Source organism: Orcinus orca, chromosome 14, assembly GCF_937001465.1.
Source record: "Orcinus orca chromosome 14, mOrcOrc1.1, whole genome shotgun sequence".
NCBI lineage: Eukaryota > Metazoa > Chordata > Mammalia > Artiodactyla > Delphinidae > Orcinus > Orcinus orca.
Window position 1 is genome coordinate 42,641,371 of NC_064572.1, and position 12,256 is coordinate 42,653,626.

Below are 12,256 nucleotides of genomic sequence, written 5' to 3' on the forward strand. Positions count from 1 at the left end.
GGCATCAGGTACATTCACCTTGTCATGGAGCCATCACACCATCCCTAGAACTTCTCATCTTGTAAAACCAAAATTTCACAACCTTGAAAGTCTCACTACCCACCCCCTCCTGCAGCCCTGGCAGCGTCGTCTATTCTGGTCCACGAGTTGTTGACTCCAGGCCCCCCATGTGGGTGGAATCCCGCAGTGTTTGCTGACGGGTCAGTTTGGAAGAGCTGACTTTCATTCTGAAGCTCTCTCTCTTTGCATCTGAAGAACTTGCATTCAGGTAGAAGCTGTAGGAGGGACAGCGTGTCTAGGGTGCAGATGAGCTAGGACCTGACCAGACACTTTGGAGACCCTCTGGTCCCACCTCTTGGGCTGTGCCTCCGCTGCATCATCGTGGTCCCTGCTGCTGCCCCTGGGAAGCTGGTGCCGAGTGACATTCCTCTGGTGCCCCTGCTGCCCTCCCCTCTTCCTGCCAGTTGGGGAGGGAGATGGCAGCTGAGTGGCCGTTGCTCCTGAGGCAGGAAGGAGCTTACAGGGCAGACCCTCAGAGTGTGGGGTGTGATCCCCAGAGCACGCACCCCTCATAGGACACAGTGTCGGTGTGGTGACAGGTGCTCAGGTTGCCTCATCACTAACATGGACTGTTCCCAAGATCCTGCTCAGGAGGGCGTGGTGGTTGGCCTGCGAACCCAGCGGCCCTGTTCCTATCCTGGAGCTCAGAGAGCAGGTCCACCATGAGCTCCGGATTCACCCTGGGTCTCAGCCGTCTCCTCTGTCCTGTCTTTGAAAGCAGGAAAACGACTTCTACTGCTCATTGTCCGTAACATAGACCTGGTCCTGTCGATATTAGGGTTCTTTAATTTAGGCATCCTGGGATAGCAGGTGTTCTTAGCCCTAAAGAAGGAAAAGCTCATGAGTGTAAAAACATTTTCAGATGAAAGTAATATTTGATGACTGTCTCTATACTACTTTGCTGTTGACTTCTCTTAGTCATAATTCTCCCGGTTTTAGACCTGATGGGATTATAGGGGAGTCAGAACTGAAATCTTCATAATCTGTGTATTTGTAGCTTCAGTATCATTGACGATCCACAGTGTCTATGGTTAGGGAAGTTATTGATTTCATGTAAAGGATTCCCATTGATGATAGGGCAATTCAGATTAGAATGATGGCTGTAAATTGTTCAAATGTCTCTACTTGTGCATCTAGTGTATGCATCTGAGTCAGTCTAGTTGTCAATATTAGTGAAATAATATAGAAGACCAGAGAACTTATCCAAAAATAATTATTAATGTGATCATGAAAATGTAAAAGTTTTTCCATAATTGGTGACGTTGCATCTTGAGAACCTAGATGAAATGGATATGCCTTCGTGATATACAGTTTTGCCTACGATTTAACTTTGACGGTTATGTAATTTTTGTTTTTACTGTTAATGATTATGCTGTTGGCTTGACACCGGTTGACAAGGACTTGATTTCTTCCTTCTTTATTTTAAATTAACATAGGTAGGGTCTTCAAACGTAGGATGTGGTGGAGGGCATCTGTCTAACCATTATAGGTTATAGTAGTAGTTTCCACTACTGAGACTTCTCGTTTCGATGCAAATCCTTCTCAGATTATGACGATTATTAGCATTACTGCTGATGATGAGAGGAATGAGCCTAGAGACAAAATGTTTCATGTTGTATGTGCCTCAGGGTAGTCAGAGTAATGCAGCGATATCCCTGAAAGGCCAGGAAAGTGCTGCGAGAAGAGTCATATTTACTACTACAAAGAGAGTTGTGAAGGGAATTTTTGCTCATGTTGAGTTAAGTGTGTAAGCTGAGAACAGTGGGAATCAGTGTAGGAAGCCTCCTGTAATAGTGGAGACTGCTCCCCCTGACATTACATGATGGAATGTGCTACTACATAGTCTGTATCATGGAGGACAGTGTCCCGGGATGAACTGGCTAAGATGATTCCTGTCAAACCACCTACTGTAAGGAGAAAAATAAAGCCTAAAGCTCATAATATAGTGGGAGATCATGTAATATGACCTCCGTGAAGAGTTGCAAATCAGCTAAATACTTTTACTCCTGTAGGAATAGAAATAATTTTGGTGGCTGATGTGAAGTGTGCTCAGGGGTCAACATCTTTCCCCCGGTAAACATCTGATGGGCCCACAAGATAAATCCTAAAAAGCCAATGGACGTGATTCATAGTATTCCCATATATCTGAAAGGCTCTTTTTGTCCTAAGTAGTATGTAATGATTGTGAGATCATTCCAAACCCTGGTAGGCTACGAATAGAGACTTCTGGGTGACCAAAGAATCAAAATAGGTGTTGATACAGGATTGGGTCTCCTCCTGCAGAGTCAAAGAAAGTAGTGTTTAGGTTTGTATCTGTTAACAGTATGGTAATTTAGGCTGCTAGGACTGAGAGTGACGATTATAGTAATATGGCTATAGTTGGGGAGATCAAATAATGGTGTTTGGTGTGGAGATGTGTCTGCTGGTTTTATATTAAAGACTACAGTAATAATTTTTTTTTTTTTGCGGACGCGGGCCTCTCACTGTTGTGGCCTCTCCCGTTGTGGAGCAAGGCTCCGGACGCGCAGGCTCAGCGGCCATGGCTCACGGGCCCAGCTGCTCCGCGGCATGTGGGATCCTCCCAGACCGGGACACGAACCTGTGTCCCCTGCATCGGCAGGCGGACTCTCAACCACTGCACCACCAGGGAAGCCCTATAGTAATAAATTTAATAGCACTAAGTATTGAAGAGATACTTGCTAAATGTTAGGAGAAAGTGGTTAGGTCGACAGAGGCTCCTGCATGGGCCTGATTGACGGCTAGAGCTGAATATACGGTTCCACCGGTACCAGCACCAGCTTCTACTACTGATGATACCAGTAGGAGTAAGAATGAATGATGGGGGAAGTAACTAAAAGTTTATATTATTTATTCGGGGAAATGCTATATCGGGTCCCCCAGTTATTAGTGGGACAAGTCAGTTTCTGAACCGTGCAATCATAATGGGTACACCTCTAAAGGACATTATTACCAATGCAGGGGCTGCTATGACTAGGCTACAGATTTGCTCCTCTCCAAGTAGTGCTCCAGGTTAGCATAGCTCAGCCTGGATTAATAGACTGAAGGTGCTGCCTGCTATTCCAGCTCAAGAAACAAACTGTAAATGTGAGCTGCCGATAACTTTGTGATTTGTTGCAAATAATCATCAGTTTATGAACAGAGGTAAAATGACTGAGCTAGCATTAGATTGTAAATCTAAAGGAAGAGATTGAGGCCTCTTTTTGCCAGACCCTGTGGTGAATCAACAAATCGCATTACAGATTGAAAGCAGCAGCTTCAATCCTGCTGGTGCTTTTCTTGCCCTTTTTTTTTTCTTAAAGGCTGGAGAAGTAGATTGAAGCCAGTTGACTAGGGTATTCACCTGTTAACTAAAATTTCCTGGGGTGTAAGCCCATCAATCTAGTAAGAATTTGGCTTAATTAAAATGTTTTATTTCCATTTAATTGATGTAGGATTGGGTCTTGCTTTCTTATTTTCAGGATTTAAGTAAATTGCACTTGCTTAGGGTTTTGAAAGCTCTTGGTCTACACTAATCTAAATTCCTAGTCCAGCACTGATAGAGTGGGTGTTAAGGGTAGTAATAGTGTAGATATTATGATTAGTAAGGATAGGAATGTTATTTTTTTAATGTTATTGAAGTATAGTTGATTTACAATGTTAAGTTCTGTACAGCAAAGTGACTCAGTTATATATATATATATATATATATATTCTTTTTCATATTCTTTTCCATGATGCTTTATCCCAGGATATTGAATACAGTTCCCTGTGCTATACAGTAGGACCTTGTTGTTTATCCATCCTCTCTATATATTAGCTTTCATCTGCTAATTCCAATCTCTCAATCCATCCCTCCCACACCCACCCCCTTATCAACCACAAGTCTGTTCTCTGTTTCTGTTTAGTAGGTATGTTCATTTATGTCGTATTTTAGATTCCACATATAAGTGATATATAGTATTTGTCTTTCTCTTTCTCACTTTGCTTAGTATGATAATCTCTAGGTCTATCCGTGTTGCTGCAAGTGGCATTATTTCAGTGTTTTTATGGCTGAGTAATATCCCATTGTGTATATGGACCACATCTCCTTTATCCATTCATCTGTCAAAGGACATTTAGGTTGTTTCCATGTCTTGGCTATTGTAAACAGAGCTGCTGTGAATCTAGGGGTGCATGTATCTTTTCGAAATATAGTTTTGTCTGGGTACATGCCCAGAAGGGGGATTGCTGGATCATACGGAAACTCTGTTTTTAGTCTTTTGAGGAAACTCCATACTATTTTCCATAAGGGCCGCACCAAGAAGGTTATTTGTTTTGTATATTCTGTTTTATTTTTATGTTGTTTATTGAAGGGAATATAGTTAGTGATGTGGAGTATGTTAGCTGCAAGTAGAAATATATGCTGAGGACTGCTCTGATGGCTATTAGTGTGGTAGAATGTTGTTCTCATTTTTTTTTTTTTTTTTTTTTTTTGCGGTACGCGGGCCTCTCACTGCTGTGGCCTCTCCCGTTGCGGAGCACAGGCTCCGGATGCGCAGGCTCAGCGGCCATGACTCACAGGCCCGCGGCATGTGGGATCTTCCCGGACTGGGGCACGAACCCATGTCCTCTGCATCGGCAGGCAGACTCTCAACCACTGTGCCACCAGGGAAGCCCTGTTCTCATTTTTGTGATCTCTTGGATAATTATTCATTTGGGTAAAAACCCTGATAGTGGTGGGAGACCTCCTAATGGTGCTACAATGGTGAGGATAAGTATTGTGATGGGAGGTGTTTTATTTCATGTGTGTGATAATGATCCTGCTGTTGTACATAAGCTGGGCATAAATAGTAAGAAGACAGAGTGATATTGTGATATAAATTAGCATGCTTAGGATTGTTATGGTTAGATTATACATTATAATAGCTGTTGTTCATCCCATATGGGCAATTGACAAGGAGGCTATAATTTTTCCTAGGTGATTATGGTTAAGTCTGCCTCAGCCTCCAATTATGATTCATAATATACCTATGATTAATAGTTTGTTTAGGTTGATGGATGGTGAGATTTGGTATAAAACTGAGAAGGGTGCAAGTTTGTTCTGATAATAGCATCGGGCCTGCTGTTCATGGAGTGACTTGTGTTACTTCAGGGACTGAGATGTGAAATGGGGAAAGACCTAATTTTATGACAAGGGCTATTGTTATGATGGTAGATGCTGTTGGATTAAAGATGTTTGTAATTCATTGTGTTCATTGACCAGAGTATATTAGATTAACAATATAGCCATTACAAGTAGTATTGATTTGGTAGATTGTTTTAGAAAATATTTGTTGGATGCTTCTATAGTTTATAGGTTAATGTTTTTATTAGAATGGGGTAACATTAACCAGTGTGGGCTTGTTACAATTATGGTTCCCGATATAACTGTCAGTAGAATGATAATAAAAACAATATGGTTTATTATTCCAGGAAGGATATAAAACAACATTTTGGGGGTATGGGCCTAATATCTTACTTTTGGTCCTTACTGTAGCATGTGGTGTAATGTGGTAGCATGGAGAATGTAAAACTCTTAAGAGTAGGTTCAATTCCTACTATTCTAGGAATAAGAGGGTTTAAACCTATATTATTTATTCTATCAAAGTAAATATTTTGTCAGACATATTTATGTTTGTGGCGAGATGCCTGATGTGATTACAGATTGTGAAACCTCTCTGATACACAGAGCTAATGTTAGTGGTAAAAAAAAATCTTTTATATAGAGATGGGTAAGTTGATCATATCAAAATTGTGGGTAGGATGCTCGAATTCCTAGAAAGCAGATTGTGAGGAGTGTTTTAATGCTGACGCTGGCTGTGTATAGTTCTGGCACGTAGTGGTTGTAAAATGCTCCTGTAGGTAGGATTGTCGTGAACATGTTTATTATGATATTGACATATTCTCTAGGAAGAACAGGGTGAATGTGCCTGTGTTTTCTCCATTGAAGCCAAATACAGGTTTTGATTATACGTTTGCAAAATCAAATGGCGCTTCATTGGATTTCTGCTAGAATAATCAAATTCTGGGTAGGGGTCAGGATGGGAAAATTAGTCATAGGTGCTTTTTGTGCGATTACTGTTGAGAGTGTAAATGATCCACTTACCAGCAGGACTGATGAGAGAATAATTGCTAATGTTACCTCATATGAGATTGTGCTACTGCCTGTAGAGCTCTAATTAGTTCATATTTTGAATCTGAAGCTCATCCAGGTCAGAGGATGGAATAAATGGCTAGGCTTGATATAGCTAATACAAATAGTATGCCTAGGTTTATAGTAATTGGTGGAGAAGTTATGGGAAGAGGAATTCATATTGTGAGAGCCAGGGTTAAGGCTAGCACTGGTGCAGTAATAAATACATAAACTGATGATCTTGACGGTCATAGTGGAGCTTTAATAAAGAATTTGACTGCATCAGCAATGGGTTGTAATAATCCATGGGGGCTGACCATGTTTGGCGCTTTCTGGATTTGCATACAGCCTAGGATTTTCCATTCAGTTAATGTAAGGAATGCTACAGCGAGTAAAATTGGGTAATTAGTGAAAGAATGTTGATTATAAACATATTCTTAGGAAGAGGACTTGAACCTCTGTGGATAAAGGTTTAAGTTTCACGCAGTTGCCGGGCTCTGCAAACCCTGACAAACCTTGCCTACAGTAGGGTATGTATAAATTAATTGAATGTAGATTATATCATCATTTAGTTCAAATACATTTTGTAAAGTAGGCCTTCTTTCTCTGGTCCTTTCTTATTGGGAGAAATCTATAGTAGATAGAAACCGACCAGGATTATTCCAGTCTGAACTCAGATCATGTAGGACTTTTTAACTGTTGAACAAAGAGACCATTAATAGCAGTTAAACCATTGCAATGTCCTGATCCAGCACCAAGGTCGTAAACCCTGTGGTTGATATGAACTCTAGAATAGGATTGCACAGTTATCCCTAGGATAACTTGTTCTGTTGATCAGTGTTTTAGAACAATAGGCAATAAAGCATTCTGACTAGTTGGTCTAAATTTTAACCACTAGGAGGTTATTTTATTCTCCAGGGTCACCCGAACCAAAACTGTTAATCCATTTAAAGCTATGTTATCCTTTAAAAGGTCAGTTGTTTATATTTTTGGATTAATGAATTAATTTAAGCTCCATAGAGTCCTCCCATCTTATACTATTCCCGCCTCTTCACAGGGAGGTTAATTTCACGGATTGAGACAGTAAAAGCGTTGTATGACCAGTCACGCAAGTCCTTATTTAGAGAACAAATGACTATGCTACCTTTCCACACTCAGGATACCACAGCCCTTATTAAACAGATGTCACTAGGCAGGAAGTGCCTCTAATACCAGAAGTGCTAGAGGTAATGTTTTTTATAAGCAGGCAGGGTTTATGATTCCCAAGTTCCCTTTACTTCTTAAAATCTTTTCGTAAATGCATACTTGTGTTGGGTTAACAGTGTTTGAATAGGTTAAGTATTAGTTTAGGTTTACTTTGTTGTTAACTATCAGTGGGTTATCTGTTCTGATATAAGCTTATGCAAGGAGAAATATTTCTTGTTACATTAAGAGTATTGTTTCTATTAATGAATAGATTAGTCCAGTATAAAATTAGGAGTTGCTCTATTTACTATTAAGATGAATGTGTGTGTGATTGACCTTGAATGCTTTCTTAATTGGCTGCTTTTAAGCCAACTATGGTATTGTTTATGCTTATCGTCTAGAGAAGGTTGTACCCTTTATCTAGAAAGCTGCAGTGTTTTAGAATGACACTTAAAATTAGAGTAAAAGTCTTTTTCTAAAGAAATATTTAAAGTTGAACTAAAATTCTTTCTGAACAACCAGCTGTCACCAGGTTAGGCTCGTCACCTCTACTCACACGTCTTCTCACTAGTCTGCCATTTAGATGAGTTTGTTCTTGTAAACTGTTCCTAAGTAGCTCATCTGGTATCAGGGAATTTAACTTAAGTTCTCTGTAAAGTTTTCTAGTTAAATCAGTATGAAAAAACTAAAAGGGGTAAGTTTTGGGTACTTTTCATGCTTCTTTCATCATTCCCTTATGGTACTTTATCTATATCAACAGATTTAAATTTCTATCTTCATACATTAGATGTTGACTGAATGTTTTATTTAGTTTACTTATGATAGTTGAATTTGGTGGGAAGTTTGAACTACTTTTAGTAAAAAGTGTTCATGCAGTATGAAATGTCCTGGGTGTAAACTAGGTGCTTTTCTTTAAGCTGCACTTTGATTCATCCAAGCACTTTCCAGTCTGCTCACCTTCCAGTATGCTTACAGTTTATCTCCTGTTTTATGTTTGGTACTTGGTAATAGGTTATGAAAGATTATCTGTATTTGAGGAGAGTGATGGGCAATGTGTGTGTGCTTCATGGCTTGGCCTGATTCAATTAAGCACTATGTTCTTAATTTACTAAGTGCTCCATTGGTTTTTTTTATTTCATAGAAACTTTTGTATAAATTATTTTGTTTTTGAGGCAGAAAATGTAGCCCACTTCTTCCTCCCCCATAGGCTTCACCTTGACCTGTCGTTTTTGTCTGATAATTATGCTTACTATTGTTCTTTACCAGGGTTTTCTGAGGATGGTGGTATATAGGGCTGGTGAGGTTTATCAGAGTTTATCAATTATAGAACAGGTTCCTCTGGAGGGGTGTGAAGCACTACCAAGGTCGACTTTTAGGATTATGCTAGTAATATTCTGGTAATTTTGTTACAATTACTTTGATATAGAGCTAAGCATTGTGGGACATCTAATTCCAGTTTGGATCTTAGCTGTCATGTAATCAGAAATGTTAAAGCACTTTGATAGCTTATTTTTATTTTAGCTATGGCTTTGTACAGCTTAGCTAGGGCTTTATCTGGTGGTAATTTTTAACATGCTTTATGCTGGATTTCTTAATAAATATGGGTTAATCTTATGACCAGGGTGGCTGATGCAAAATTTACCAACCCTAATTCTTTTTTTTAAATATAAATTTATTCATTTTTGGCTGCGTTGGGTCTTAGCTGCTGTGCGCGGGCTTTCTCTAGTTGTGGCGAGGGGGCTACTCTTTGTTGCGGTGTGCGGGCTTCTCATCGTGGTGGCTTCTCGTTGCGGAACACGGGCTCTAGGTGTGCGGACTTGAGTAGCTGTGGCTCACTGGCTCTAGAGCGCAGGCTCAGTAGTTGTGGCGCACCGACTCAGTTGCTCTGTGGCATGTGGGATCTTCCCGGACCAGGGCTCAAACCCAAGTCCCCTGCATTGGCAGGCGGGTTAACCACTGCGCCACCACGGAAGCCCCCTAATTCTTAGCAGAACTTAAGCTTTCTTTTATGGCTTAATTTTCAATCACTGCCATTTCCCACGGGGGCGAAGTTAAGCAAGGTCTGAGCCACTTTTTAGTGTGCTGGAGGCCTGCTCCCTTTAATCTTTTGATTCAGAGGGCATTCTCAATGGATGCAGACTCGCATGTGTAATTTTATTAGAAATTGGTAGGCTGGGACCACACCTATGAATTCATGGAGTTGGCAAATTCATCTAGGCATTTACAGAACCTGACTTTACTTATTAAGCTACATCAACAGGTTGAGTAGGACTTTGTACGTATAAGATTTATGTATTTATGTGATATATTGGCATTCAGTGTAGTAGTTTGGGTTGTGTCAAAATTAGTGTTGAAATATTTAATATTTTTTCTTTTAAAGATTAAGTGTACTTTTTTTTAAGGTACATGGCAGAACTAGGGGGGTATCTTTCTTTATAAGACTACTATAAGTAATTGATTGGTATTATTAGGAGGCTACTTTGTAGTTATACTAACTTTGGATTGGTGAAGGACAGTATGTTGTTAGATGAGTTACCCAACTCTTACGTAGTTCTGTGCTTCGCCTTGTTTCGGGGGTATGGCAGGGCCACGATGGCCTACAAAATATGAGATGTAGTGTTAGGTAGAAGCGTTTGATTAAGGAAGCTGTTTACCTGATAAACATGTGCATATGTATGTGTCTAAATGCTCTGTCTGGTGATTGTGGACTCACGAACACATTATAGTTGATTATGTTGGTAAATAACATTCAACTTAAGCTCAGTTACAAGTTGCTTGATTGTGTTAAGGCCTCTGACGGCCATAGCTGAGTCACAGCATCCCCCAGAATTAAATGATACCAAATGCATGAAACCAGTTATGTGTGAGCATAAGCTGATTTGATAGTCCATCCAGATGTCTAAGGGGAAAGAGTGGGCAGTTTTAGGTGTGATGACCCCAATGTAAGAACCAGATGCCAGATATAATTCATTTCTAGAAATCCCCGTGGTTCTTGGGCCCAGATGAGGAGAGAGGCATGTTTCAGTGGGTTGATGGTGTATCAAGGATTTTGGTTAAGCTCTGGTTATTGGTTATGATAAGCATGTTGCCTGGAAATGTTTGGACATAATGTGGTATGTACAACTAATAAACATGTCTTATATAATACCAATCACTTCAATTACCCCTTTGAATATTTCATAGGGACTGGAATCTAATATGGATTGAAATGTTTAATGTGTCCTATAGTATCAGTAGGCTGATGTACATGCTTATAGACATGGGGTAGATAATTAATACATGATTATAGGATCATGTATTATGGTAAGGTGTAAGTATCCAACTTATTTATGTGGAAGAGCGTGTATGTACAAAGTACACAGTAATGTCAGCTTTTATGATGTCATTTTTTAATACTTACACAATACTTAAAGATAGTGTTAATGTCCCGTAAGCAAAATTTTCAGGGAATCCTTTAGGTAGAATTTCAGCTTTGGGAGCTGAAGGTGGAGCTGGAGCTTCTTGAGTCTTAGGTGGATAAGTTGTTCTCCTTTTCTGATTTACAAAACCAGGGTAATAAATACACTGCAAAGACTTTTCTTTTTAAGAGATTATTTTCAATAATACTTGTTATTGGTATAAGGACAAAAATGAAAAGAAAGTATAGAATAGATGCTGGTTCGGGTTTGTGCAGCCAGAAAAGGAAACTGAAGCTGAGACCGACGCAGCCCAAGGTTTATTCTGTGGCCAAGGAATGGAGAAGCGAGACCTTAGTTCACAGATCAACTTCTCACCCATGGGGTGAGACGGATTCGATTTTAAAGAGTGAAGACTGAAGGGAGGAGGAGTGAGGCTAACGACGGGGAGACAGATGCATTAGTCTACTGGGGAAGGGGCAGCGTTTTCCTGGATATGGGGTGCACCCCTTCTATCCTTTTTTGGTCCCCATCTTCCAGGCATGGCCACCAGTACGTGTGTCATCCAGTAGCTGATGTGGTAAAATCAGCGTGTGATGAGACTCAGGGTCTGTTGCAGGTCAGATTCGTTGCCACCTTGGTTCCAGCTGGTTCTATCTGGTTTTTTTTTTTTTTTGTCTCTCTGTATAGCTTCCTCCTTTTGTCTCCAGATCCTGTGACTTAAAGTTACATGTTTATTCCTGTTCAAGGGGCATGGTTGGTGGGTTTTGGGTAAAGACCTGGCACAGCTCTGGCAACAAAATTCCTCCTTTCCTTGTCACTGTCCCTCATTCTTGAGGGGCGCTGAAGGTCAAAGTTCTGCCTTCTGAAGCCACTTCTCGCTGAATATGGGTGCAGATTTTCCCTGGATTAGAGGAGTAGAAGTGTTCCTAAGTAGCCGGAAATATGTTTGCTGCTCACCAGGCTGCAGTCCCAGTTGCTCGTACCCTTGTGTTAGTATCATCTGCAGTCTGATGGCTTCAGTCCATTCACTAAGGAAGTTGACAAGGCAGTGAAGGAGGCGAGGCCCCAAGATGAGCTGGAGGATAACAGCAGTTAGTGGGCCGAGAGGTGGAGGAGACCAGGTTAAACCGGGAGGCTCTGTGTGACCATATTCCAATGCAGCTTGGATCTGGACCTTGTGTGTTACATCTGTGTAGCCTTTGAGCTTGCTCGTAGATCTCTTTAATGTTTACCTCAATCTGACCAGAGTTACTGACATACCTGCAACAGGCTTTATTTGTAACTGCACATACTCCCCTTTTCTCAGCCAGGAGATAATTAAGCACTTGCCTGTTGTTAAGAACATCTGCTAGGGAGTCTAGGGAAGTATGGAGGCCTTGTAAGGCATCCCCCATATTTTTAGATAAGTCCTTAAGGGCCAGCGTTGAGATTTTGTAGAGTGGTTTTATGCTGTGTGAAACCT